The following is a 24766-nucleotide window of genomic DNA, read 5'->3' on the forward strand; positions in this document are numbered from 1 at the left end:
ATTTACAGATCCAAGAAGTGCAGCGCACCCCAAAGAGATTAGACCCAAATAGGCGTTCTCCAAGACACTTACTAGTTAGAATGTCAGAGGTCAAAGAGAAAGAGAGGATCTTGAAAGCAGCAAGAGAAAAACAATCTGTCACATACAAGGGAAACCCAATAAGACTATGTGTAGATTTCTCAGCAGAAACCATGGAAGCTAGAAGACAGTGGGATGATATATTTAAATTACTAAAAGAGAAAAACTGCCAACCAAGACTCCTATATCCAGCAAAATTGCCCTTCAAAAATGAAGGAGAAATTAAAACATTTATAGACAAAAAGTCACTGAGAGAATTTGTGACCAAGAGACCAGCTCTGCAAGAAATACTAAAGGGAGCACTAGAGTCAGATACGAAAAGACAGAAGAGAGAGGTATGGAGTAAAGTGTAGAAAGAAGGAAAATCAGATATGATATATATAATACAAAAGCCAAAATGGTAGAGGAAAATATTATCCAAACAGTAATAATACTAAAAGTTAATGAACTGAATTTCCCAATCAAAAGACATAGAATGGCAGAATGAATTACGACCCAGCAATACCACTGCTAAGTATCTACTCAAGGGACTTAAGGGCAAAGACACAGATGGACACTTGCACACCAGTGTTTATAGCAGCATTATCTACAATTGCAAAGAGATGGAAACAGCCAAAATGTTCATCAACAGACGAGTGGCTAAACAAACTGTGGCGTATACCTACGATGGAATATTATGCAGCTTTAAGACAGACTAAACTTATGAAGCATGTAATAACATGGATGGACCTAGAGAACATTATGCTGAGTGAGTCTAGCCCAAAACTAAAGGACAAATACTGTAAGGTCCCACTGATGTGAACCGACATTCGAGAATCAGCTTGGAATATATCATTGGTAACAGAGACCAGCAGGAGTTAGAAACAGGGTAAGATAATGGGTAATTGGAGCTGAAGGGATACAGACTGTGCAACAGGACTAGATACAAAAACTCAAAAATGGACAGCACAATAATACCTAAGTGTAATGTAACTATGTTGGAACACTGAATGAAGCTGCACCTGAAATATGGTTTTTTGTTTGTTTGTTTGTGTGTTTGTATCTTTTGTTTTTTTTTTTTCTTTTTCCTTTATATATATATATATTATTAGTATTATTATTTTAATTCTCTTCTCTATATTAACATTCTATATTTTTTTCTGCTGTTTTGCTAGTTCTTTTCCTAAATCGATGCAAATGTACTAAGAAATGATGATCATACATCTATGTGATGATACTAAGAATTACTGAGTGCATTTGTAGAATGGAATGATTTCTAAATGTTGTGTTAATTTCTTTTCTTTTTTTTGATTAATAAAAAAATTAAAAAAAAAAAAAAAAATCTGTAGGGCAGGCTGTGAAGCCGACGATTCCAATGAAGGGTCTGAATGAACTCCACAGGAGAGGCTCGCCAGCCGAAGCAGGAAGAGATGGTCTCTTCTGAATCCTCCTTGAAAGCCTTCCAGTGATTAGATTAAATGTCACTCATTGCAGAAGACACTCCCCTTGGCTGATGACAAATGCAATCAGCTGTGGATGTAGCCAATGTGATCATGATTTAATTCTATGAAATGTCCTCATAGCAACAGACAGACCAGCACTTGCCCAACCAGACAAATGGACACCACTACCTGGCCAAGTTGACACATGAACCTGACCATGACACTCCACTTTTAGCAGTCCCAGGAAGTCAGCAGAAGTGTTGCCTTTTTTTTTTAATGAATGAGTAAACAATACAGATTTTTAAACACAGGATGGAGATCTACATCATCCACCAAGAATGGAAAATTTATGAACCCCACAGACGAGGCCCAAAAAGAAGCTCAAAGAGAATTTTTAAAAAAACAAAAACAGTACATGATGGCATGAGCTGTGGGTTTTTTTGTTTTTTGTTTTTGTTTTTGCTTTTACCCTTTACATGCACTATTTTATTCAGTCTCCACAATTATCTTTAGTAGATGGGTGTCACCTTTACAGTGAAGAAGTTGCACTAAATAGATGGTAAGCAGACTGCTCAAGCTTACCTCTCTTTTTTTAGTTTTTTTATTTATTAATTTAAAAAAATTAACAACAAACAAAAATATTAACCTATCATTCCATTCTACATATATAATCAGTAATTCTTAATATCATCACATAGTTGCATATTCATCATTTCTTAGAACATTTGCATCGATTTAGAAAAAGAAATAAGAAGACAACAGAAAAAGAAAACGATAACAGAAAAAAAAGATTATACATACCATACCCCTTAGCCCTCGCTTTCATTTATCACTAGCATTTCAAACTAAATTTATTTTAACATTTGTTCCCCCTATTATTTATTTTTATTCCATATGTTCTACTTGTCTGTTGATATGGTAGATAAAAGGAGCATCAGACACAAGGTTTTCACAATCACAGAGTCACATTGTGAAAGCTATATCATTGTTCAATCATCATCAAGAAACATGGCTACTGGAACACAGCTCTACATTTTCAGGCAGTTCCCTCCAGCCTCTCCACTACATCTTGAACAACAAGGTGATATCTACTTAATGCATAAGAATAACCTCCAGGATAACCTCTCGACTCTGTTTGGAATCTCTCAGCCATTGACACTTTGTCTCATTTCACTCTTCCCCCTTTTGATCGAGAAGGTTCTCTCAATCCCTTGATGTTAATTCTCAGCTCATTCTAGGGTTTTTCTCAATCCCTTGATGCTGAGTCTCAGCTCATTCCAGGATCTCTGTCCCACATTGCCAGGAAGGTCCACACCCCTGGGAGTCATGTCCCATGCAGAGAGGGGGAGGGTGATGAGACTGCTCGTCATGTTGACTGGAGAAAGAGGCCACATCTGAGCAACAAAAGAGGCTCTCTTGGGGGTGACTCTTAGGCCTAAATTTTAAGTAGACTTGACCTGTCCTTTGTGGGGTTAAGTTTCATATGAACAAACCCCAAGCCTGGGGGCTCAGCCTATAGCTTTGATTGTCCACACTGCTTGTGAGAATATCAAGAATTCAACTTGGGGAAGTTTAATTTCTCCCCGTTCTCACCATTCCCCAAAGGGGGCTTTGCAACTACTTTTCCACTCACTGATCGAATCACTCGGGGATTCATCGGGGCATCACTCTGGATAAACCAACAAAATCTCATGTCCTATCTGAGATTCCAAGTACTTATGGCATTCAATCAAACTATCTACATAAGTTATATTAGGATGAGCTGCAGTTTTGAAGATGAAGGATCCCAAGAAGATTATCTGGGACATGGAGAAATTGGATGAAATAGAGTTTAGCCCTGTGCAACAGCCCCAATTAAATGAGAAAGTGCTGAAAGACAAATGTAAAAAACTGCACGAAACCTTTGAATGTATTCTACAACTCTATGGAAAAGAGAATATGGATATTTACAAGGAACTGAGAAAACCAGAAATAGAATATAAATAGAAGATGATTCAACTGAGTCAATATTTTGATGCTGTCAAGAATACTCAGCACATGGAACTTGAGAGTATTCCTTTGCCAGATATGCCTCGTGCTCCTTCCAACATCTTGATCCAGGAATTCCACTTCCTGGTGCCCAGCCACCTTCCATCTTTAAAAAGACTTCAGCCTATGGCCCTCCAACGCAGGCAGTTTCTATACTTCCTATTCTTGGACATGGCGTTCCACATTTGCCTCCTGGCAGAAAACCTCCTGGTCCTCCCACTTGTCCACCTCCCTCTCAAGTCTGGCAGATGTACCACCATAAAGTGGGCTTTGCCCTAGATCTTCCTCCTCGTAGGCAAGATGAAGATATGTTATGTAGTCCTGAACTTGCTCAGCAAGGTCACGATGATGATGTTTCCAGCACCAGTGAGGATGACGGCTATCCTGAGGGCATGGATCAGGATAAGCATGATGACAGCACAGATGGCAGTAACACTGACACATCAGATGGAGAAAGTGAGGGAGATGAATGTGTGTACCATGATGATAGTGAGAAAGACAACAATGGAGAAAAAAAGTTAGGTCTGAGAGTACGATTTGCAGATATGTCTGGAAAATCAAGGAAAAAAAAGAAGAACATGAAGGAACTGACTTCTCTTCAAGCTGTGATGCTTCAAATGACAGGTCAGGAAATCCCAAAAGAGGGACAAGAAGTAGAGGGATTTTCAGAGGATGATGATGAAGATGATTCTCATGATTCTGAAGCAAAAAAGCAGTTACAAAAACAGCATAAACAAGAATCTCTTTCTGATGATACATCTATAGCTTCTTCACAGCAGCCGGCTCCTTCACAGTCTGTTCCTCCTTCTCAGATACAAGCACCTCCAATTCCATGACTACCTCCTCTAGGACCCCCACTTGTACCACCTTCATGGACCACCTACTGTCCTTCTGCTTGGATCACCTCCAGGAGCTCCTCCGTTCCTGAGACCACCTGGAATGCCAGGATTCCAAGGGCTTTTACCCCTCAGAGTCGCCACCAGGCTGACCCCCCTATCCCTCCCCCAGGCCCACCTCCAGGTCTGTCCCCTGACCCTTCTCCTCAGGGACCTCTACCAAAGCTACCTCCTCCCATACCTCCAGGTATCCCTTCACCTCACCTTGGCATGATGCATCCACCTTTGGTGCCTCCACCTGGGCCTGCCCCACCTGGGCTATTCCCACCAGTTCCCTTGCCAAACCCAGCGGTTTTAAGTGCCCCACCCAATTTGATTCAGTGACCCAAGGCAGATGATATGAGTGCTGCCCCCATTGAGAAGAAAGTCACGGCAATCACCTGTGCCAAGACACAGATCACTAATTCCAAGGCTTGATCTGTGCCCACTGCATTGAGGGTATGTCAAGAGAATAAGGGGGCTACTGCTATCCCCCAGCACAAGTCAGATAATGATTCTGTTGAGCCTCTTGCCAAAGCAGCCCCCAAATCTGGTCCTTCTGTTCCCATTTCAGCACAAACTAAGGATGACGTGTATGAAGCTTTCCATACACAAAGAGATGGAAGGGCTACTGCGACAGCTTTCGATGCCTCAACAGGTTTCTGTTCACATCAGTGGTTCATGGAGAAAGAGGCTTTTATTAAGGTTAGGTGAAAGAGCTACTTCCACTTCCAGGGTATTTTCTAATTTCAGTGCAAGAATATCCCAAAATTTAGCCTTGGTCAAAATTCACTGCATTTAAGTTTTTCATTCAGAATAGATTGATTATTGAAGCAGCGCTGCTCCCATCCATGCCCTTTAATATCATCATTTCCATCCCATTTCTTTCCCTTCTTCAGTTCTTTTGAAACATGATCAGGGGATCTCGGTCACTTAATTTGCTTTTACTCACCTCTCGTGTGTGCTATTAGCACTGGAGTAGAATTTCCGAGGAAATTATTTCACCCCATCTTGGCTTTTGTGTTTGAGTTATTTTAACTATTTTCTTATAAATATTTTGTAATATTTTACTCGTACTGAAATGGATCACAATGTCATTTTCTAATACAAAGCAGGATTCATGGAAAGAAAATGTAAAATTCTTTGATTAAAAGAATTTCCCACTGACTTAAAAAGAGAGAGAGATTTATAAAGTATTTGATATAAACTGTTGTGTGTTGTATGGTATGAGCTCCCTTCTCCCTCCCCCCAACAAAATCTTCAGTAAAATTGATACTGCTTCTTAAGGTCATATACTGGATCTTGGGCATGACAGGTGGAGGGCAGGGAGAATTGATAAAGTGCGGATTCTTACTGAGGAGCTGGTGCAGACTGAACAAAGCAGTAGCACATGGAGACAGCTAGCACCTGGTCACATGCATATTCTCACTTTCATAGCTTCTCAGTACTAGGCAGATATGGCCACAATAATGCTGCATAATAAACTACCCCAAAGCTTAGTGGCTTATAATAAAAATGATTCCATTTTCTTATTCACAGATCTGTAGTTCAGTTCAGAGGCGCCTCAGCTTCAAATCATATGTTGACTTCAGGCTGACGTTTGGGTTCTAATTTGTCCATTAGGAATGTGTCCTCACTCTCCTTAGATCAGACACTACAAAGTGCACATTCTTCTGATGGTGGATTAGGAGTACTAACACCAAACTGTATTAGTTAGGGTTCTCTAGAGAAACAGAATCAACAGGGAACACTTGCAAACATAAAATTTATAAAAGTATCTCACGTGACCACAGGAATGCAGAGCCCAAAATCTGCAGGGCAGGCTGTGAAGTCAATGATTCTGATGGAGGGTCTGGACGAACTCCACAGGAGAGGCTCACCAGCCAAAGCAGGAAGAGAGCCTGTCTCTTCTGAATTCTCCTTAAAAGGCTTCCAGTGATTAGATTGAGCATCACTCATTGCAGAAGACACTCCCCTTGGCTGATTACAAATGCAATCAGCTGTGGATGCAGCTGATGTGATCATGATTTAATTCTATGAAATGTCCTCATTGCAACAGACAGGCCAGCACTTGCCCAACTAGACAAACAGGTACCACCACTTGGCCAAGTTAACACATGAACCTGACCATGACACAAACCAAACCAAATCAAACCTTGGTAGCACATTTATGGCTTCTGCTCACACCAAGTCCACAACATTCCATGAGCCCAAGCAAGTCACATTGCCAAATCCAATATTTATAGTATGAGAAAATACACTCCTGAGCACTTGTGTCTACTGCAAGGTCACTTGGAAGAGGGAGGGCATAAAGAATTGACAACAACAATCCTATCCACTGCAATAGCATTTTACCACAGGAGGAAGCTGAGACTTAAACCAGTTAAGCTGTTTGCCAGAAATCACAAGCCTTGTATATTTGTGATGCAATTTGGTTTTGGACCCAGCTTTGTCTGATTCCAAAGCTTGTCAGGATGCCAAAGTTTATCTTTACATGCTTAACTGCTCTGCTGAACTGCAAAGTGAGCTAAGTGCCATGGGACAGGGGGTCCTGGAGGTCAACCTCAGAGGATCCTCACCCACCTAGATGTGTGCAAAGCACCCGCGTTACTCAGAGGTTACCGGTCTGCACAAGGTGATGCCACAGGTTAGTGACTAGGCAGATCCTGGAAACTTGTTCTTCCTGCTCCTTGCACCCTTCTCCCTGGATAGAACCCTGTGCTCTTGACTTTAAAACATCACCCAAGGGGATTCCTCTTCTTCTCTTAGAAACCTTACCCATTGCAACCTAGCCAGAGGCTTTTGAAGCAGACCCAGGAGACCCAGAGGTGACAAATAGTTCCGTTTACACTCCCTTAAAATTTCTCACAAATATGCCTATTCTGCCAACCATGTCTGCAAAAGGAAAGAGGTGAAGTTCACACCATTCAACTCCCCAGCTGTTGCCATGCAACCTATCCAGACACCAACACGCCAGCAGCTCTGGCTGCCCCTGCAATGGAATCAAAGAGGGGGGAAATAATCAGCAGGAAAGCAAACTCTTGTTTAAATGCAAATACCTTTGAAAGGAAGCAACTGAGGGAAAAGAAATTATGAAAACCCCAGTAAAGAACTTAGAGTTGAGGCTAAGGCTGACAAGCCATACAGTTCCCTCAGCGGGGTAGTCCTTGCTCCATCTCCTGCCAAAGTGGGAAACTAGTTTCCAGAAATGATTTGCCAACAGTACTCATCCTAGTCACTTCTAACAAGGTTCTTAGAATAGAGCAGAATGGACTTCCTGATGGGTAGAGAGTTTTCACAGCCGAGGGATGCTGATGGGAAGGCTGAGCTGGTTTGCACTAGAATTTAAAGTAAAGGAAGTGAAGGCTGAGAATTGGAGCCCAAGTGAGAGATTTTAGAAGGTGATATAGGTATATCTGTTAGGTTTCACAAAGGGGAGGATGATCAGGGATTGTAGTATGATCTGGAAAGCTCAATTAGAGGCAGCGATGCATTATTAGCCCTTTCTAATAAAGATTACAATAGATTTTCACTTGGTGATCTTCTTTTGTTAAAAATAAGCAACCATCCATTTTTAGCTTAATGTTTGCTAGGGCTCAAGTATTTAACCACAAAGAAGATTATATTCTATAATTATATTATATTGGGGGTTATTTTGTCCTTTAACCTTTTAATTCACCTTGTAACTAAAAGGCATTTCCTGGCTCTGATCTCAGGGGAAGTGGCCAGAGCTGGGAGGTTTGGGGGGAGGGAGTAACAGCTGGGACAATTCTGGGGCCTAGAAGCACCCAATTGCCCCCCTGACCCTGCCTTGAACCACCATTCGGATATTATATGGGTCAAGGGTCTGTGGATAACCTCAAACCACTGTTATCTGCAAGCAATGCAAGAAAGGACATGGGAGAAAGGCCAGGGAGAGAGCCCCTGTGGGGCTTCAAGTCAGCCCCAGGCAGCTTAGTATCAAGGTTGCGACCTTCTAAAAGGATTCCTGCTGGGTAGCTGAAAGAGCACCATAACCTGAGTTATAGTTCTGGCTCTAATATGATGGAGCCATGTAATATTGGGGAAGTCATTTCCCCTCTCTTGGCCTTGGCCTGTTCCCATATCTGTAAAATATGATTGTTGAGAGTGCTAAGTTAGATGATCAGGGGTTCTGTCAACATTCATTGAGCACTTAATGGAGTGCCATGTCTTGTTTGGCCTGCCAGTGTTGTAAAAAAAAAAAAAAAAAAAGAAAAAGGGAGCTAAAAGTTAAATATCTGGCAATTTCACACAAAAATCCAAATTTCTGTTCTTTCTTGAAAAAATCAGATCTGGCAACACTGAGATCTACTGTATTACAGTCAGCTGGGGCAGAACTACTACTAGTCTTCTACAAAGAGGAAATATACATTCTTTACATGGCCTCAGTTCTCACCACTCCCAATCTCTAAGGCCAAGGGTCTGTTGCCCCTTTATCAGTAAAACTATTTTTTAATCTTACAGTAGAAAAGATAAAACACTAAATATTTAATCTTCGTAACAACTCAAAGCAATAAGTAATGTCCTCACTCCCATTTTACAGGTAAGGAAATGGCATCTCTTTGCTTTTCTGTCTGAGTAGAATCATGCATGCTTCATTGATGGATGCTTTCTCAAGGCCACTCAGCTATAAGTGGCAGAGACCAGATTCGAACCCAGCCTGCGTCCTCATGCTTCCAACTACCTTTCTATTCTGCTGGTCTGTGAAAGCACATGACTGTATTCAGATCAAGACACTGAGCTTACCAACAAAGCAAGCTCCTCTTTGGCAAGAAAGAAAATAACTTGGTTTCCCATTTGCTCTTTTCAATAGCTGCTGGGAGCCCATGGTTTGAACATCAAATGCAAATGAAATAACAGATCGGCTGTTATCAGAAATGAGTATTTAAGGGCCCCTCTATGACTTCCCCAGCACTTTGCACTCAGCCTCCTAAAAGAGCTACTCTACCAGCCAGGTTCTGAAATCAAGTGGGCAATCTTTTTTTTTTTTTTTTAATTCCCTCAGCAAAGTGGATTATCAAACTTGTACTTAAAGGAAAGGGAGAGTAGGAGCGCATGGCCTGAGGCAACAGGGAAATCAATAGCAGGGTTTCAAAGCCATTCTGGATGAAAGACTGCAGAGGCCACAGATGGAAAGAAAGGGAAGGGAAGGGCCTGTGGGACTATTCTGCAGGCCTTGTAAGCCCCTTGCTCACAGAAGTCATGCTCCCTTTGGGGTGGGAAAAAGCAGGCAAATGCAGATTTTTAAAATGTGGCTGGAATAGAATCTCAAAGCTTTGGTCTAAAGTTAAGGCTTGGAAGGACCTGTGAAATGGATATTTGGTCCAGCCCTTCATTTTATATCTACCCAAACACAGAGAGGCAAGGGATCGGCCCAAGTTCCTACCGTGAGTCAACATAAGGTACAGTCCAGAAGCTGGATCTCCTGTTTCCCACCCCAGGGGATCATCTCATGTCATCAAGATTCCTTACTCAGTAGAGAGCCCAGTGTGATAGGCAGAATAACAGCTCCCAAACATGTCCTTGTCCTAATTCCCAGAATTTGTGACTTTGTTACTTTATTTGGTAAAAGGGACTTTGCAGATGTGATTAAGTTAAAGGTCTTGAGATGGGGAGGAGATTATCCTAGATTATCAATGTGGGCCCAATGTAATGACAAGGGTCCTTAAAAGAGTGAGGCAGGCAGTATCTAGAAGCTGGAAAAGGTAAGGTAATGGATTTTCCCCAGAGCCTTAAGAAGGAATTCAGCCCTGCCAACCCATTTGAGACTTCTGACCACTAGAACTGTTATATAATAAATATGCGTTGTTTTAAGCCACTAGGTTTGTGATAACTTGTTACAGGAGCGATCAGAAATTAATACACACAGAGCTACCACTGACCCTACATGCCAAGGATGCAATCCCCCCGAAACAGGAAGATTCAGGGAGTTACAGCCATGCTTGAGTGATAGTACATAATAGTGTTCATGAGAAGGCTCTGTAAAAACAACCCTAATGACTATCTGCCAGAGGATGAATAAACACATTGTGGTATTTCACATAATAGAATGCTATATGACAATGCAAAAGAACACACTTTTGCCATATGCATGACATGGATGAATCTCACAGACATATCACTGAAGAGGAAAAGATTACATACTGAACTCAGAAGAAAATATAGGGGGAAACTTCATGACCTTGGTTTCAGTAGCAATCTTAGACATGACATCAAAACCAAAAGCAACAAAAGAAAAAATAGATAAAATAGACTTTATCAAAATCAAAAGTGTTTGAACATCAAAGGATATTATCAAGAAAGTGAAAAGACAACCTACAGAATGGGAGAAAATAATTGCTAACCATACATCTGATAAGGGTTTAATATCCAGAATAAAGAATTGCTACAATTCAACAACAAAAGGATAGATAGCCCAATTTAAAAACAGACAGAGGACTTGAATAGATGTTCCTCCAAAGAAGATATAAAAATGGCCAATAAGCACACAAAATGATATTCAACATCAATGGACATCAGGAAAATGCAAATCAAAACCACAATGAGATGTCACTTCACACATCTAGGAAAGCTATTATTGAAAAACAAACAAATTAAAAAAACACACACACACACAAAACCACAGATGTTGATGAGGATACAGAGAAACTGGAACTTACAAGTTGTTCGTGGGATTATGAAATGAGTGTAGCCACTGTGTAAATCAGTTTGTTGCTCCTCAGATAGTTGAACATAAAATTGCCATATAACCTGGCAATCCCTCTTCCCGGTATATATTCAGAGGAACTAAAAGCAGGACTCAACAGATATTTGTACACCAATGTTCCTAGCAGCTTTATTCACAATAGCCAAAAGGTGGAAATAACCCAGATGTTCACTGACAGAGGAATGGATAAAGAAAACGTGGTATATACATACAATGAAATATTATCCAGCCACAAAAAAGGAACGAATTTCTGATACATGTGATAACATGGATGAATCTTGAAGACATTATGTTGAGTGAAATCAGTTAGAAACAAAAGGACAAATGTTGTATGATCTCACTTATATGAAATATCTAGAATCAACAAATACATAGAAACAGAAAGTGACAGGTTACCAGGGACTGGGGGTGTGGGGAAGGGGGCGTCATTGCTAATGGGTACAGAGGTTCTGTTTGAGGATGAAAAACTGGGGTAACAGATGTAGATGATGGTAGCACAATGTTATGATTGCAATTAATGTCACTAAGCTGTACACTTAAAAATGGTGAAAATGGGAAATTTTGAGTTGTATATGTTACAAAAGTAAAATGTTGTTTTAAAAGACTATGAAAAAAAAAAGATTTTTCAAGCACAGACTATATGAATCCGTGACAATGGCTGTGCAGTTTGAAAGGATTCTGTACCCTAGAAAAGCCATGTTTTAATCCTGACCCAATCTTGTGGGAGCAACCATTTCTTTTAATCCCTGTTCAGTACTATATGTTGGAATCTTTTGATCAGATTATCTCTGCAGCGATGTGACATGCCCAACTGGTGGGTGTGACCTTTTGATTAGATGGAGATGTAACTCCACCCATTCCAGGTGGGTCTTGATTCGTTTACTGGAATGCTTTACAAGAGGAAACATCTTGGAGAGAGCCAGAAGTGACAGAAACAACAGAAGCCTCAGAGCCAATAGATACTTCAGAGCAGAACTGACACAGATGCGGACACAGAGAGAGGCACGGATGTTTGGAGATGCTTAGAGCACAGCAGATGTTGCCATGAGATGTTAAGCAAGCCAGAACCTGGAGCGAGCCATAGGAGCCAAGAGATGAAAGCCAGCCCTGGAGAAGCAAAGTGAGGAACCCCACAGGGATAGAGGTTGAAAGCAATGGATGCCAGGAGCAAGGGACCAGCAGATGCCAGCCACGTGACTACCCAGATACAGAGGTGTTCCTGACCCATCAGTCTTTCTTAAGTGAAGGTAACGTCTTGTTGCTGCCTTAATTTGGACACTTTCACTTCCTTAGAATTGTAAATTTGTAACTTATTAAATTCCCCTTTATAAAAGTCATTCTAGTTCTGCTGTATTGCATTCCAGCAGCTTACAGACTAACACAATGACCAAGACTTTTTTATTTGGCAAAGTTGCAGGCTGTTTTCCTGACCCTTCCTGCTCCTTCTTCCTCCCACCCTGACTACCTTGAAACTAATCTTAAAGTTCCCAGATTGCAGGGAAAAGAAAACTACCTCAGATACTTGTTATTGCAATTATCCAACTTTCCCCCCTACCTCTCTCCCCTCTTCCACCAGATGGCCACGACTTTCCCACTGCCCTTGCCTCAACTTTGAAGCTCAACCAATCTCCTGCCTTCCTCGTAGTTGAGTTCTAGCCTCCCTCTCTTGCTGCAGTAGCCCTTACCTGATTAACATTGTCTAGTGCAATATTTTCTTTGACAGTGGTAAAGATAAGAATGATGGTTATCTTTTGGGGGAAGATGTCAAAGGGAGAGGGGCACAAAATAGCTAGCTAGGAATGTGGAATAGATTCTGTGTCTTGATCTTGTTACATGGATATATATGCATGCAAAAATTCATTGAGCAGTATACTTAGGATCTGTTCACTTTACCACAATAAAAAATGTTCAAACAGTAAAAAAAAAAAAAAATAGAATTAAAAAAATAAATAATAGAGCACAGGCTCTGGAGCTAGACTCTCTGAGGTTAATCTCAGCTCCATCATTTCCTAACTATATGACCTTGGGCAAGCTACTGAACCTGATACTGCAATTCTTGCCTGTAAAATGGGAATATGAAGAGTCCCTGCCTCATAGAGTCATTGTGAGTTAGTACATATAGAGTGCTTATGACCATTCCTGACGCATAGTAAGTGCTTCAGAAGCACTGGTTGCTGTTACTTCTTTACGCAGTGGTGTGCTGGAGCCAGCACGTGTCTACTCATGAGAGCTAACTGCATGCAACTCCTCTCAACTTCACAATCACATTACCAGCTTAAAATCAGTCATAGTGGGAAAATTAACACTACGAAAATGGGCAGATATACAAATCCCTTTCATTTAGAAAGCTGGTTATTAAAAACTTACTAGCACACCACTGAATCAGTGGCTGAGATCAGACCCTCTCGGAGGAGTATTTTATTTTAGGAAAGGTGAGGGAAGATGAGGGGTCTGGGGTGAGGCAAGCAGGACATGTCACCTTACCTCCAATCCCCCCTGGACCAGGGAGGCTGGAAGTACTGCCAAGGACCAGCCCTAGAGACATGCATCTGGACCATAACAATATCAGTATCCCCACAAGCATCTCTCCTCCCTTCTCTCCCACCCTTGGGCTTTAACCAATCGTTAATGTTGGCCCAGCCTTTGTGGACCCCATCTCCCCCTTATGAGGGGCCAGGTCAACTTCCCAACCCCTCTCCTAACACAGAGGACACCCTCTAACCAATCTCACCAGGACCCCTCAGAGAGTTTGCCCAGAGTCACACTATTGCCTAGAAGCAGTTGCCCAAATCAGCTCGCTTTGCTTTTAACATCTCAGTTCAAATGTCACCTCCTCAGAGAAGACCTCCTTGACCACCCACAATTGTTCTCCATCATATAACTCTGCTTTACAGCTATATTTGTCATATTACTCCTCACTGACTGAAATTCTCATCTATGTGACTACGTATGTGTTTAGTGTCTGTCTTCCCAACCAAAGATTTAAATTCCCGGTTATATACTATTTTTGTCATCCTCTCTCTCCCCCCACCCCTGGGCCTGAGAAGTTAAGTAGCTTGCCCATGGTCACAAAGCCTAAAAGTGGCAGAGCTGGTATTTGAAGCACGCATCTGATTCTAGAGCCCATGCTCTAATCACCTTGCCACGATGGATGGACTGGAAATCAGGGAAATGTAGGCAACTGAAGGAGCCCAATGCTGAGCTAAGGAGTTGGGCCATGTCTGGCTGAAAATTTGGAGCCTTAAATCCTGAGTCCAGTGCAGTGCCACTCTGTGAGAGCAATAAAGGGCACAAAAGAAGCAGTGAAGCCGTGTGTGCGGACAGTGCCTTTACTCACTTATTTATGGAGGATGAGATATTATTAATCAAGGACTCATCCTTTGACTTGTCAGTGCCTTCTCTTACAGTGGCTGGTGTGATGAGCCGGTGCTGGGAGGGAAGTCAAATTCTCTGCTTCCAGCTGCCCCTACTCTCTCACATCAGGCGCCCCACTATTAAGCCTGCCCCAAAGCAGGGAACCAATCCTCTGGCCAGAAACCATTAGCTGCACACAGCAAAGCAGGGATTACAGATGGAGTGTGGGGACATGGGAGATGCAGAGAATACCAGACTGGGTTCAAAAGACAGGACTCCTCAAGCCCCATGAGATGGTGTAAAGTACTGAGTCTGGTGCCTGGTGCAAAGTGCTCAAGAAATGGTGGGGCTTTGTTATTTCTTTTACTGGTTCTGGGTCTACGTGACCAAGGCAAAGTCACATGGTCTTTCTATACCTCCTTCCCTTGTAGACAGAAGACTGATGAAAATATTGGCTGCTGAGCCTCCCTTCTGAGTGGTTGGGAGGCTGGCCGCTGTGCAGCACTCTGCACTGTGCCATGGTGTAGCCAGTGGTAGCAGCCCAATTACGTAAATACTTACTGAATGAGTATTATGTGCATTACCACAAAGCCCTAAAAAATATGTCAGTTATTATTTCAACAATAGATATCTGGAGAAGTAGTGAGTGCCCCATTACTGAATGCATTCAGAGAACAATCAGTGACAGACAGAGGAGTTGCTTTGCCTGGAGCAGCAGCCTAAGCTCCCTTCCCTCTGGAGAAGTGGTACGTACAGAGCTTTAGCTTTAGAGTTCAGATCCCCACTCAGCTACTCATTAGCTATGTGGTTTTGAGTCCCTTAACCTCCCAGACTTCAGTTCCTTCATCTCTAAAACTGGGAGAATAACCAGTACCTGCCTGATATGATTGTTTTGAGGAGTCAGTGGTATCATAGACAAGTAACCTATTTATTGAGCCATTGACATGAAGTGTCTCTCTGCCCCACCCCATTCCTGCACCCCCACCTCCATTTTCTGTCTCCAGCTGCATCTAGTCAAATCCACCCGCTTACTCATTTGGTGAGGATCACTTTGGCTTATGCCAGTACATTCTGGTCACTTTAAGGTATTCAAAGTCCAGTCCAATTTAAAACTTCAACTTGATTTAAATCTCATTTCTCCCCTCCCACCCAACCCCTTCTGTACCTCCCCTCCCACCCCCATGCAGGTGGGTCCCAGGGCTAAGAAACAGGAGCAGAGTAGAAAAGGGGCATGGCCTGCTCATTCAGCCCCCTACTCTCTAGCACCTCGATTGACAAACACCTCCTCCTCCTCTGTTCTCTGTCTCTCCCTTCTATTTTAGCGCCCAGTGTCCAAAGGGGCAGCTGACATCTTATCCATCTGACCACCTTGTGGGATGGGCATCCTTGGCCTCCCAAAGGGCCAGTCTCTTTCCACACAATTCTGGTGGTCTCTGCTGATGTGGTGGTCACTCCCTGGGGGTGGGAGAACTTTTACTGGGGTAGCATTTAACTTAACTGTAGCTCTGAGGACCACCCAGAGAAGGGCAGCCTATTTATCCTTCAGCCAGGAGTCCATGATACCCTCAGAGGGCACTGAGGCCCACTTGGCCAGCACAGCCTCCTTCAGAAGTCTCTGGGCTCCTGCACGTGTTGCTGGGGGAACCCCTGACAAGGCCTCACCCGGTCTTTTTGGTCTTCAGGAACATGTTACACACCACCAATCACCACTCACCCAGCTGGCCCAGGCAGCCCCAGCTGCTCCCTCCCTTCCTCAGCATCAGTCTCCATGGTCTCATCAACCCCCAAACTTGGGAGGACTCATGCCAAGCACAGGCACAGCTCTCTCACCCCTCGGTTCCCCGCAGGCTCTACCACTCAGCACATATCCAGCTGAGAGTGAATGTTCAGTCTTCCCTTCTTACAGGAACCCCAAACTGCAGAAGGGATTTCCTTGGAGCCCTTCCATCACCCACCCTTTTGTTGTTGGGGATTGCGGTAGGGGAAGGAAAAGAAGCTCTCAGGGGGAGTGCTGGTCCCCCACAGGCCACAGTTCTCTCTCCCTAATTTTCATTTACAGGCCACAAAGGGGATTTGGGGCTGGCTGGGAAGGCAGGACTAATTCTGCAGCTTTATCATCAGCCTTGGAGCAGGCATCTGGCCACCATGGCGGGCAGTCCTGATCAGATCAGGGAGAAAGCAGCACTTCTAGATCCTCCACTCTGGACCTTAGGCGCCCATTCCAGGGTAAAATTTAAGTCCCCCAACATCCTGTTAGGCTAGAGAAGATGTTTAAGGCAGCACATAACAAGTGCTCGCTGCAATTTAGCTGTGAGCTGCCTGACCCCGCCTCTGCGTTGCTGTCCTGTTTCTTCCTTACCCCTCACTGCTTATGCTTCAGCCTCCTGAGCAACTTCCAGGTCCTCACAGCCTCCGGTCTTCTGGCATTCCATTCCATCTCCCTGGGGACAGCTTCCCTGCCTCCCTCTTCCTCTGGCCAACTCTCCTCGCCATGCAGGTTTCAGCTGGAAACTCACCCCCTCAGGGAAGTCCTTGGGCGGCCTCCAGCACACTCCCACAGCACCTGCCCTTCCACTGTCAGACTGTCTTGTCCTTGCAGGCTTATTTTCCTATAATAAAAATATAATTTACTTTTATTATAGTTGAGTCTATTACATTTATTATATGCTTGTCTCCTATTAGACTGCAAGCCCTCGCATGCATGCCCAGGCTCTCTCTTATCCCCTAGGTGCACAATATGTGTTAGTTGAATGAAAAAACAATTAGCTGGACTTCTTCATGGAGGCAGTTTCCCAGGGGAGCTCCCAGGATCCTGAGGAAATGGAGGTCTTAGGCCTGGGGGGACCTAGGGCCCATGCCTTTTTCTCTGAAGAGATAAAGAAACCCGGGCATGGCCCCACTTCCCCTCGGGCACCCCTGGTTTGGCTCCCCCAAGTGCTCACCATCAGGTTAGTCAATCTGACAAGGCCTCGGGGAGCTGTGGGGAAAGAGAAACGAAAAGGGAAAGAGACTCACCCCAACACCGTGATGCTGTAAAGTCACACGTTTCTCCCACAAGGTCCAAGACCTCCCTCCTGGCATCTTGCATTAATGGGGCAGTTACTGAGGTTCCAGCTGAGAACAGCCAAGATAATTAAGGGTTGGAGACCAAGTCTGCAGCCATTAACCAGCTAATAGGTGAGACGGAAGGAACGTGAGGACCAGCATTTGGGCAGCTGTCAAATCTGGGCTGGAGAGCAGCCAGCTCACCTGGACTGTGCAGCCAGGTAAAACCTTGCTTGGAGCCCTTTCTCTGCTGTGATCATGTGACCTTTGCCAAGTTAGTTAAGCTCTCTAGCCCTGATTGGTAAATGGGGATTTGCAGATTCCAAAAATATTTGCTGAGCACCCACTATGTGCCAAGGCCAGGGGTTTCATTCCTTCTTTTTCCAGTAGTTTTAAGGAGAAGTACAGACTCCAAAGCCTGCCGGTCCCAGGCATGTAACAGAAATGAAGGGATAGGTGGAAAACGGGAGTACATGCCTGGTCTAAAGGAAGCTGCAGGTGCTCAACTCCAGCTGATCATAATTACAAGGGAATGTGGCCCAGCAGGGCCAGAGCTTGTATGACTTCTAGAGACTCTGAACATCTTTATTTTTACATGAAATCTTAGAAATTTTTCAATGTTGGCTACTAATTAAAAAAATTTCAAAAGCTCTGGGCAGACCAAACATGTGGGTTAGATTCAGTTTGCCAGAGGTTAGCTGGTGACTTCGGGGAAGGTGGGGATATGTGATGTGATCAGAGCCCAGATCAGAGCCCCTTCCCTTAGCTTAGCTTTTATCCATTATTTTGACTTATAAACATACCCAGTTCCCAGAGCTCTTAGCCCTAAAGAGGAGATAAAGACAGAACCAATAGTCCAAATTGTTATTGCAGGAAATGTGCAAAGGATGGAGAGACCATTTCCCTAGAAAACAAAGCGGGCTACCTAGAAGAGGCTGCAGGAGGGTAGGTTCGGCAGGCACTCTATGCCCCATGGTCCTCAGCCATGTGATCCCATCAAGCCCCTAATCTGGGGAGGTCATTAAAAACAAAAATTTGACATCATGTTTGTGGCTAGGAAAGTTCATCATCATAAAGATGACAACTCCCCCTAAATTAATTTGGAAACTTTAGGCAATCCCAATAAAGATACCATCACACTTTTCTACACGTTAATTATAAAGTTCATTTGGAAGAACAACAAACAAGAATAGTGAGGAAAATCCTGAAAAAGAAGAACAAAGAAGAGGCGGCTAGATGTTAAAACATGCTATAGAACCTCTAGTATTGAAAGGAAACAGAATAGAAAAGTCAGAAAAAGATCCAATTACATATGCAAATTTAATATGCAATAAAGGTAACAGCTCAAATCACTGGAAAAATAATGGGCCTTTTAATAGAAAATAGAAAAAGATAAAATTGGATTCACATCATGCACCAGGATAAATCTCCAATGGCTCAGAAGTGTAAAATATAAACCATGAAACCATACAAGCACTAAGAAAACATGGGTGAATTTCCCCTTAGCCAGGGAATGGGGAAATCATCCCTAACTATATTTAAAATTCATAAACAAAAAGGAAAAGAAAAAAGTTAATTTTTTAAAGAGTAAAAAATAAGGGAAAAGATCAATTGATTGCATTAAAAAAAAAAACTTTTGCATGGCAAAAAATACCACAAGCAAAGAAAAAAAGTAAACAACAAACTGGGGATAGCATTTGCAATGTTTATCGCAGGAAAAAGAGTTCCTATCTCTCAACATATATTTTAAGAAGCTTCTAAAATTAGAGAAGACAGACCAATGGATCTATAGAAAAATAAGCTAGTGAATTTAACCCATAGTCGACAGAGAAAGTACAAGTGACTTTTAACCTTTTGAAAAGATGTACAAATTTGCTAATACTAAGAGAAATGCAATTACAATTTGGGTAATGAAAAAGTAACTATGCACCAGCTCCTCAGGGGTCATCTCTAAATTTTTGGAATCTCCTGAGTATCTTTGTTATTCATGCCCACCACCATCACACCTGATACTTTATGCTAACAAGGTGACTCTGGGTGTCGGCACATGCTGTGGGTCTTAGCGGGGATGGGGTGGGGGGGGGGTGGTTTGGCTAACAGAGAAACCGACCACATGATTAGAGGGTTGGGGCTTGGAGCCTCTTGAAATCAGTGTTAGCTCAGGGAAGGGAGGTGGGTTGGTGAGTTCAACCCTGTGGCCAAAACGCAGTGAAAACTCTGGATATTGAAACTTGGGTGATCTTTCCCGGTTGGTAATATTGTCACACATCAATGTGCTGGGACGGTGACACATCCTGACTCCAGGGGGAGAGGACAATGGAAGCGCCAACTCTGAGCCTTCCCAGACTTCACCCTAGGTGTCTCTTCTTTGGCTGGCTCTGATTTGTGTTCATTCTGCAATAATAAAGCTGTAATTACATCACTTTCTCGAGTTCTATGAGTTGTTCTAGTGAATTATAGACCTAAGCCAGTACCAAGAACCTCTGAATTTGTACCAGGTAGTCAGATATTAGAGTGGCCCTGGAAACACCCTGAACTTGCATCTGTGTGACATAAAGCCAGTCTTGTGGAGGACCGTGCCTTTAACCTGTCAAGTTTAGCCTAATTTCAAGTAATTAGTGTCAGCATTGCATTGCAAAACTATGCTGAGATCAAATTTCTCACTGATTCAGTTGGAAAAAAAAATAAAAGTTTAAAGAAAGTCAAAGCTGTGGAGAAACAAGCTAATTCTCCTGTACGATCCCTATGGAGGAGAATTTGAGTATATCTGGCAAAATTACATACTTTTGAACCAGCAATCCAATTGCTAAAAATGTAACCCAAAATACATTGACAAAAATATGAAAAGATGTAAGCACAAGGCTATTCATTAAAGAACTATTTGTAGTAGTAAAGATTAGAAACAACCCAAATAGCCCTTCAAAGGAGACTGATTAAATAAGCAATAGTAACTTCCAACAATGATAGGCTCACATCCAGTTTGAGTGGAAGTGAGGGGCTTCCTGACACATGGAAATTTCAGTGCTAAAGCCAGAAAAGTCTTAGGAAATCTGGACAAGTTGGTCCCCTATCAATGGAAGACTAGGCAACTGGTAAAGAAGGAATATTTCTTTGTACCAGTGTGCGGTAATCACCGGAATATTTAATTACATGGAAAAAGCAAGCTAAAGGAATGTATGTAGAGTACACTACTGTTTAAGTAAGGGGTAAATACCAAAAAAGACACACAAACACACTCACATACAAGGCTATTAACAAAACAAAAGAAAGAGTGGAAATAAACTATTAACAAAAGTAAGAGTGGAAAATAAACCATTAATATTATTTTTGTCACCTCTAGGGAGATAGAGGGAATTGGATAGAAGTTATAGGAATGCAATTAGACTTTTCTAAATGACTCTTGCTCTGTAGATGTGATTTGAAATCATGCAAATATATTGCAAAATTATAAAATAATATTAAATTCTAAAAAGGACTTGCTAAAAACAAAAAAATAAGACTTTTGTTCCAAACCATGACAGAGTAACTAGGATTAGATTATCCTCTCTTCCATTGAAAACTTATAAAGTTACTGGTTTCAGATGTTGTACACCAGACAATAAAAGAATGTGAACCATGAGAGAAATGAAATAGATGAAGTAAGCCCCATAAGCACCTTAGCTTTCTGTTTGGCTGCACTCTTCCAGACCATGCAGTACAGAGCAGTCTAGCTAAGCCGAGGGAGCAACATCAGAGTTCAGGTCTGCCGAGGCAGCTGGAATTGCAGGACTTGATACTGGACAGGAGGGACATGTACAGAGAAGGAACTCCAGAAAATGTATAGGGGTTTCCTTAAGTCTTTAACCAACACTAAGTGAATGCACAGGACCAGATTCTGCAAAGCCTGGCAGAGAACATCTGCAAAGGAACTGTGAACTGAAGGAAGATTTCAAAGGTCACAGTACTGATATATGTATTTCATATATCTGATAAAACAAAGTGGAGAGATCTTGCTGAACATATTAGGCATCCAACTGAGATCCTGAAAAGGTCAGAGCTTACAAGTAGGGCTACTCTAGGCTCAGAGCCTGGACTTCTCTAGATATGCCCTTATTTAAATACAAGACTTTAAAGGATCAAGCTGATCTACCAGAAATTAACTGCTTCCCAGAGCAAAATTTAACTCTTTAAAGAAAGACACCAAATTCCAGACTCTGAACAGCATAACATCCACAATATCTAGCATACATCAAGTTTATTAAATGTATGAAGAAACAAAAAAAGGAAACCCATAACTATGAAAAACAATCAATAATAGTCAATATAAACATACTGAGAGATAATAAAAATGTTTGAATTAGTGGACAAGAATTTTAAAACAGTTATTATAGATATGTTTTAAATATTTGAAGGAAAAATGGGCATATGATGTTGAACACATGGGGGATATCAGTATAGAAATGGAAACTGTAAAAAAATTCTACAACTGAAAAGCATGCTATCTGAAATGAAAAAATCACCAGATAAGCTACACATCAGATTGGACATTGCAGACAAAAAGATCAGTAGGCTTGAAGATATGACAAAAAAATTATTGAAAATGAAGTACAGAAAGGGAAAAGAAAAAAAGAAAGGAAGGCAGGAGGAAGGGATGGATGAACCTCCTTCTTTGGTGACTGTTGAAATGATATCAAGTAGTCTAACATCTGTATAATTATAAAAGTAGAGAAGAGAGATATTGGGACAGAAAATATTTGAAGAAATACCGAACAACTATTACCAAATTTGATTTTAAAAAATCAGTCTTCAGATCCAAATTGAAAAGGAAAAATAAAGCTATTTCTATTTGTGGATATCATAATTCCATATAGAGAAAATTCCAAAGAATCCACAAGAAAGCCTCCAAAACTAATTGCTATGACTACATTGTGTCAACTTAGCCAGGTGATGGTGCCCAGTTGTATGGTCAAGCAAGCACTGGCCCGTCTGTTGCTGTGAGAACATTTCAGGAGCACATTGCATCAATGGCCTATTATGTCTACAGTCAGCTAAGGGGAGTGTCTTCTTCAATGAGTGATACTCAATCTAATCAGAGAATTTTAAAGAGAATTCAGAAGAAAGAATCTTTCTTTCTGCTTCCGCTAACCAGCCTCTCCTGAGGAGTTCATTGAGGATCTTCATTGGAGCTGCAAGCTCGTGGCCTGCCCTATAGATTTTGGAGTTTTATGTCCCTACACTTGCATGAGACACTTTTATAAATCTCATATTTACAGATATTGCCTGTTGGTTCTATTTCTCTAAAGAACCCTGAATAATAAACTAATTTAAAAATTAACTGAGCAAAGTTACAGGGTGCAAAATCAACAAGCAAAATAAAAAACATCACTCAGCTGTGTTTCTATACCCCAGTAAGGAACAATCTAAAAAGTAAGCTAAGAACACAGTTCCATTTAAAATAGCATTTACTAGAATAAAATGCCTAGGAAAAAATTAACTAGGGAGGTGAAATATTTATACACTGAAAACTACAAAGCACTGTTGAAAGAAATTAAAGAAGACCTAAATCAGTAGACAGATATCCCATGTTCATTAATTGGAAGAGTTAATGTTGTTAAGATATTAGTACTACCTGAAGCAATCCATAGATTCAATGCAATGCTTATAAAAATTTCAACAGGTTGCAGTGGCTCAGCAGGCAGAATTCTCATCTGCCATGCTGTAGCCAAGGTTCATTTCTCGGTTCCTGCCCATGCAAAAAAAAAATCCCAGCAGCCCTTTTTCCATAAATGAAAAAACTGATGCTCAAATTCCGAGAAGAGCAAGGGGCCCCTAACAGCCAAATACACCTTGAAAAAGAAGACAAAAGTTGGAGGACTCTCACTTCTGATTTCAGTACTTACTACAAAGCTACAGTAATTAAAACAGCTTAATTCTGACACAAAGACAAATATATAGATCAATGGAACAAATTGATGATTCAGAAATAAAGCAACACAACCGTGGTCAGTTGATTTTCCACAAAGTGCCAGTTCCAGTCAATGGAAAAAGAACAGTCTCTTCAACAAGTGGTGCTGGGACAAATAGAAATCCACATGCAAAAGAATGAATTTGGACCCTTACCTCTCATGATATACAAAAACTAACTCAGAATGGATCAATGACCAATAAAGAGCTAAAACTATAAAACTCTTAGATGAAAACATAGGGGGATATGTTTTATAAACCTATAAAAAAATATGTTTACCTAGTATTAAGCAATGGATTCTTAGACTTTAAACCAAAAACACAAACAACAAAAGAAAAAATAAATAAATTGGACTTCATCAAATTTAAAAACTTTTGTGCATCAAAAGACATCAGGGGTTGCAAGGATAGTTCAGTGGTAGAATTCATACCTGTCATGCAGGAAACCCAGGTTCAATTCCCTGCCCAAGTACTTTCCCAAACAAACAAGCAAGCAAACAAACAACAAAAATTCAACAAATGGTGCTGCAATAACAGGATACTCATATGGAAAAGAAATGAAATGTGACCCCTGCCGTAAAGCATACAAAAAAAAAAAAAAAGACATTATCAAGAAAGTGAAAAGACAACCTACAGAGTAGGAGACATAACTGCTAATCATGCATCTGATAAAGACTTAATATCCAGAATACATAAAGAACTCTGAAAATTCAACAACAAAATACAAAAAACCAATTTAAAAAATGGGCAAAGGAAGCAGTGGGGACAACCAATTCAATAGGCTGAGTCCTTAATCTTGGTGCTTGCACCTATGAAACTTATATTCTTGCAAAGGAGAAACTAAGCCTACTGATAATTATACCTAAGAGTCATCCCAAGAGAACCTCTTTTGTTGCTCAGATGTGGCCTCTCTCTTAGCCAACCTGGTAGGTAAACTCACTACCCCTACATGGAACATGACTTCCAAGGGTATAAATCTTCCTGGTAATGTGGGACCCAACTTCTGGAGATGAGTCTGGACTTGGCAGCCTGGGAATGAGAAAGCCTTCTTGACCAAAAGGGGAAAGAGAAATAAGACAAAATAAAGTTTTGGTGGCTGAGAGATTTCAGACAGAGTCAAGAGGTTATCCTGTAGGTTATTCTTATACATTATATAGACATCCCTTTTTAGTAATAGTGTATTGGAGTGGTAAGATGGAAGTATCTGAAACTGTTGATCTGTGTTCCAGTAGCCTTGTTTCTTGAAGAAGACTGTAAGAAGCTTTAAAATGTGATTGTGTGATTGTGAAAACCTT

General features: G+C 41.6%; 1 pseudogene; it reads left to right on the forward strand.

Annotated features, from left to right (window-relative positions):
• Nucleotides 1-1779: 1779 nt before the first annotated feature.
• Nucleotides 1780-24766, forward strand: part of LOC143664317 (WW domain-binding protein 11-like) — a 109910-nt pseudogene continuing 86923 nt past the window's right edge.

This window comes from Tamandua tetradactyla, chromosome 20 (genome assembly GCF_023851605.1).
Source record: "Tamandua tetradactyla isolate mTamTet1 chromosome 20, mTamTet1.pri, whole genome shotgun sequence".
Classification (NCBI taxonomy): domain Eukaryota; kingdom Metazoa; phylum Chordata; class Mammalia; order Pilosa; family Myrmecophagidae; genus Tamandua; species Tamandua tetradactyla.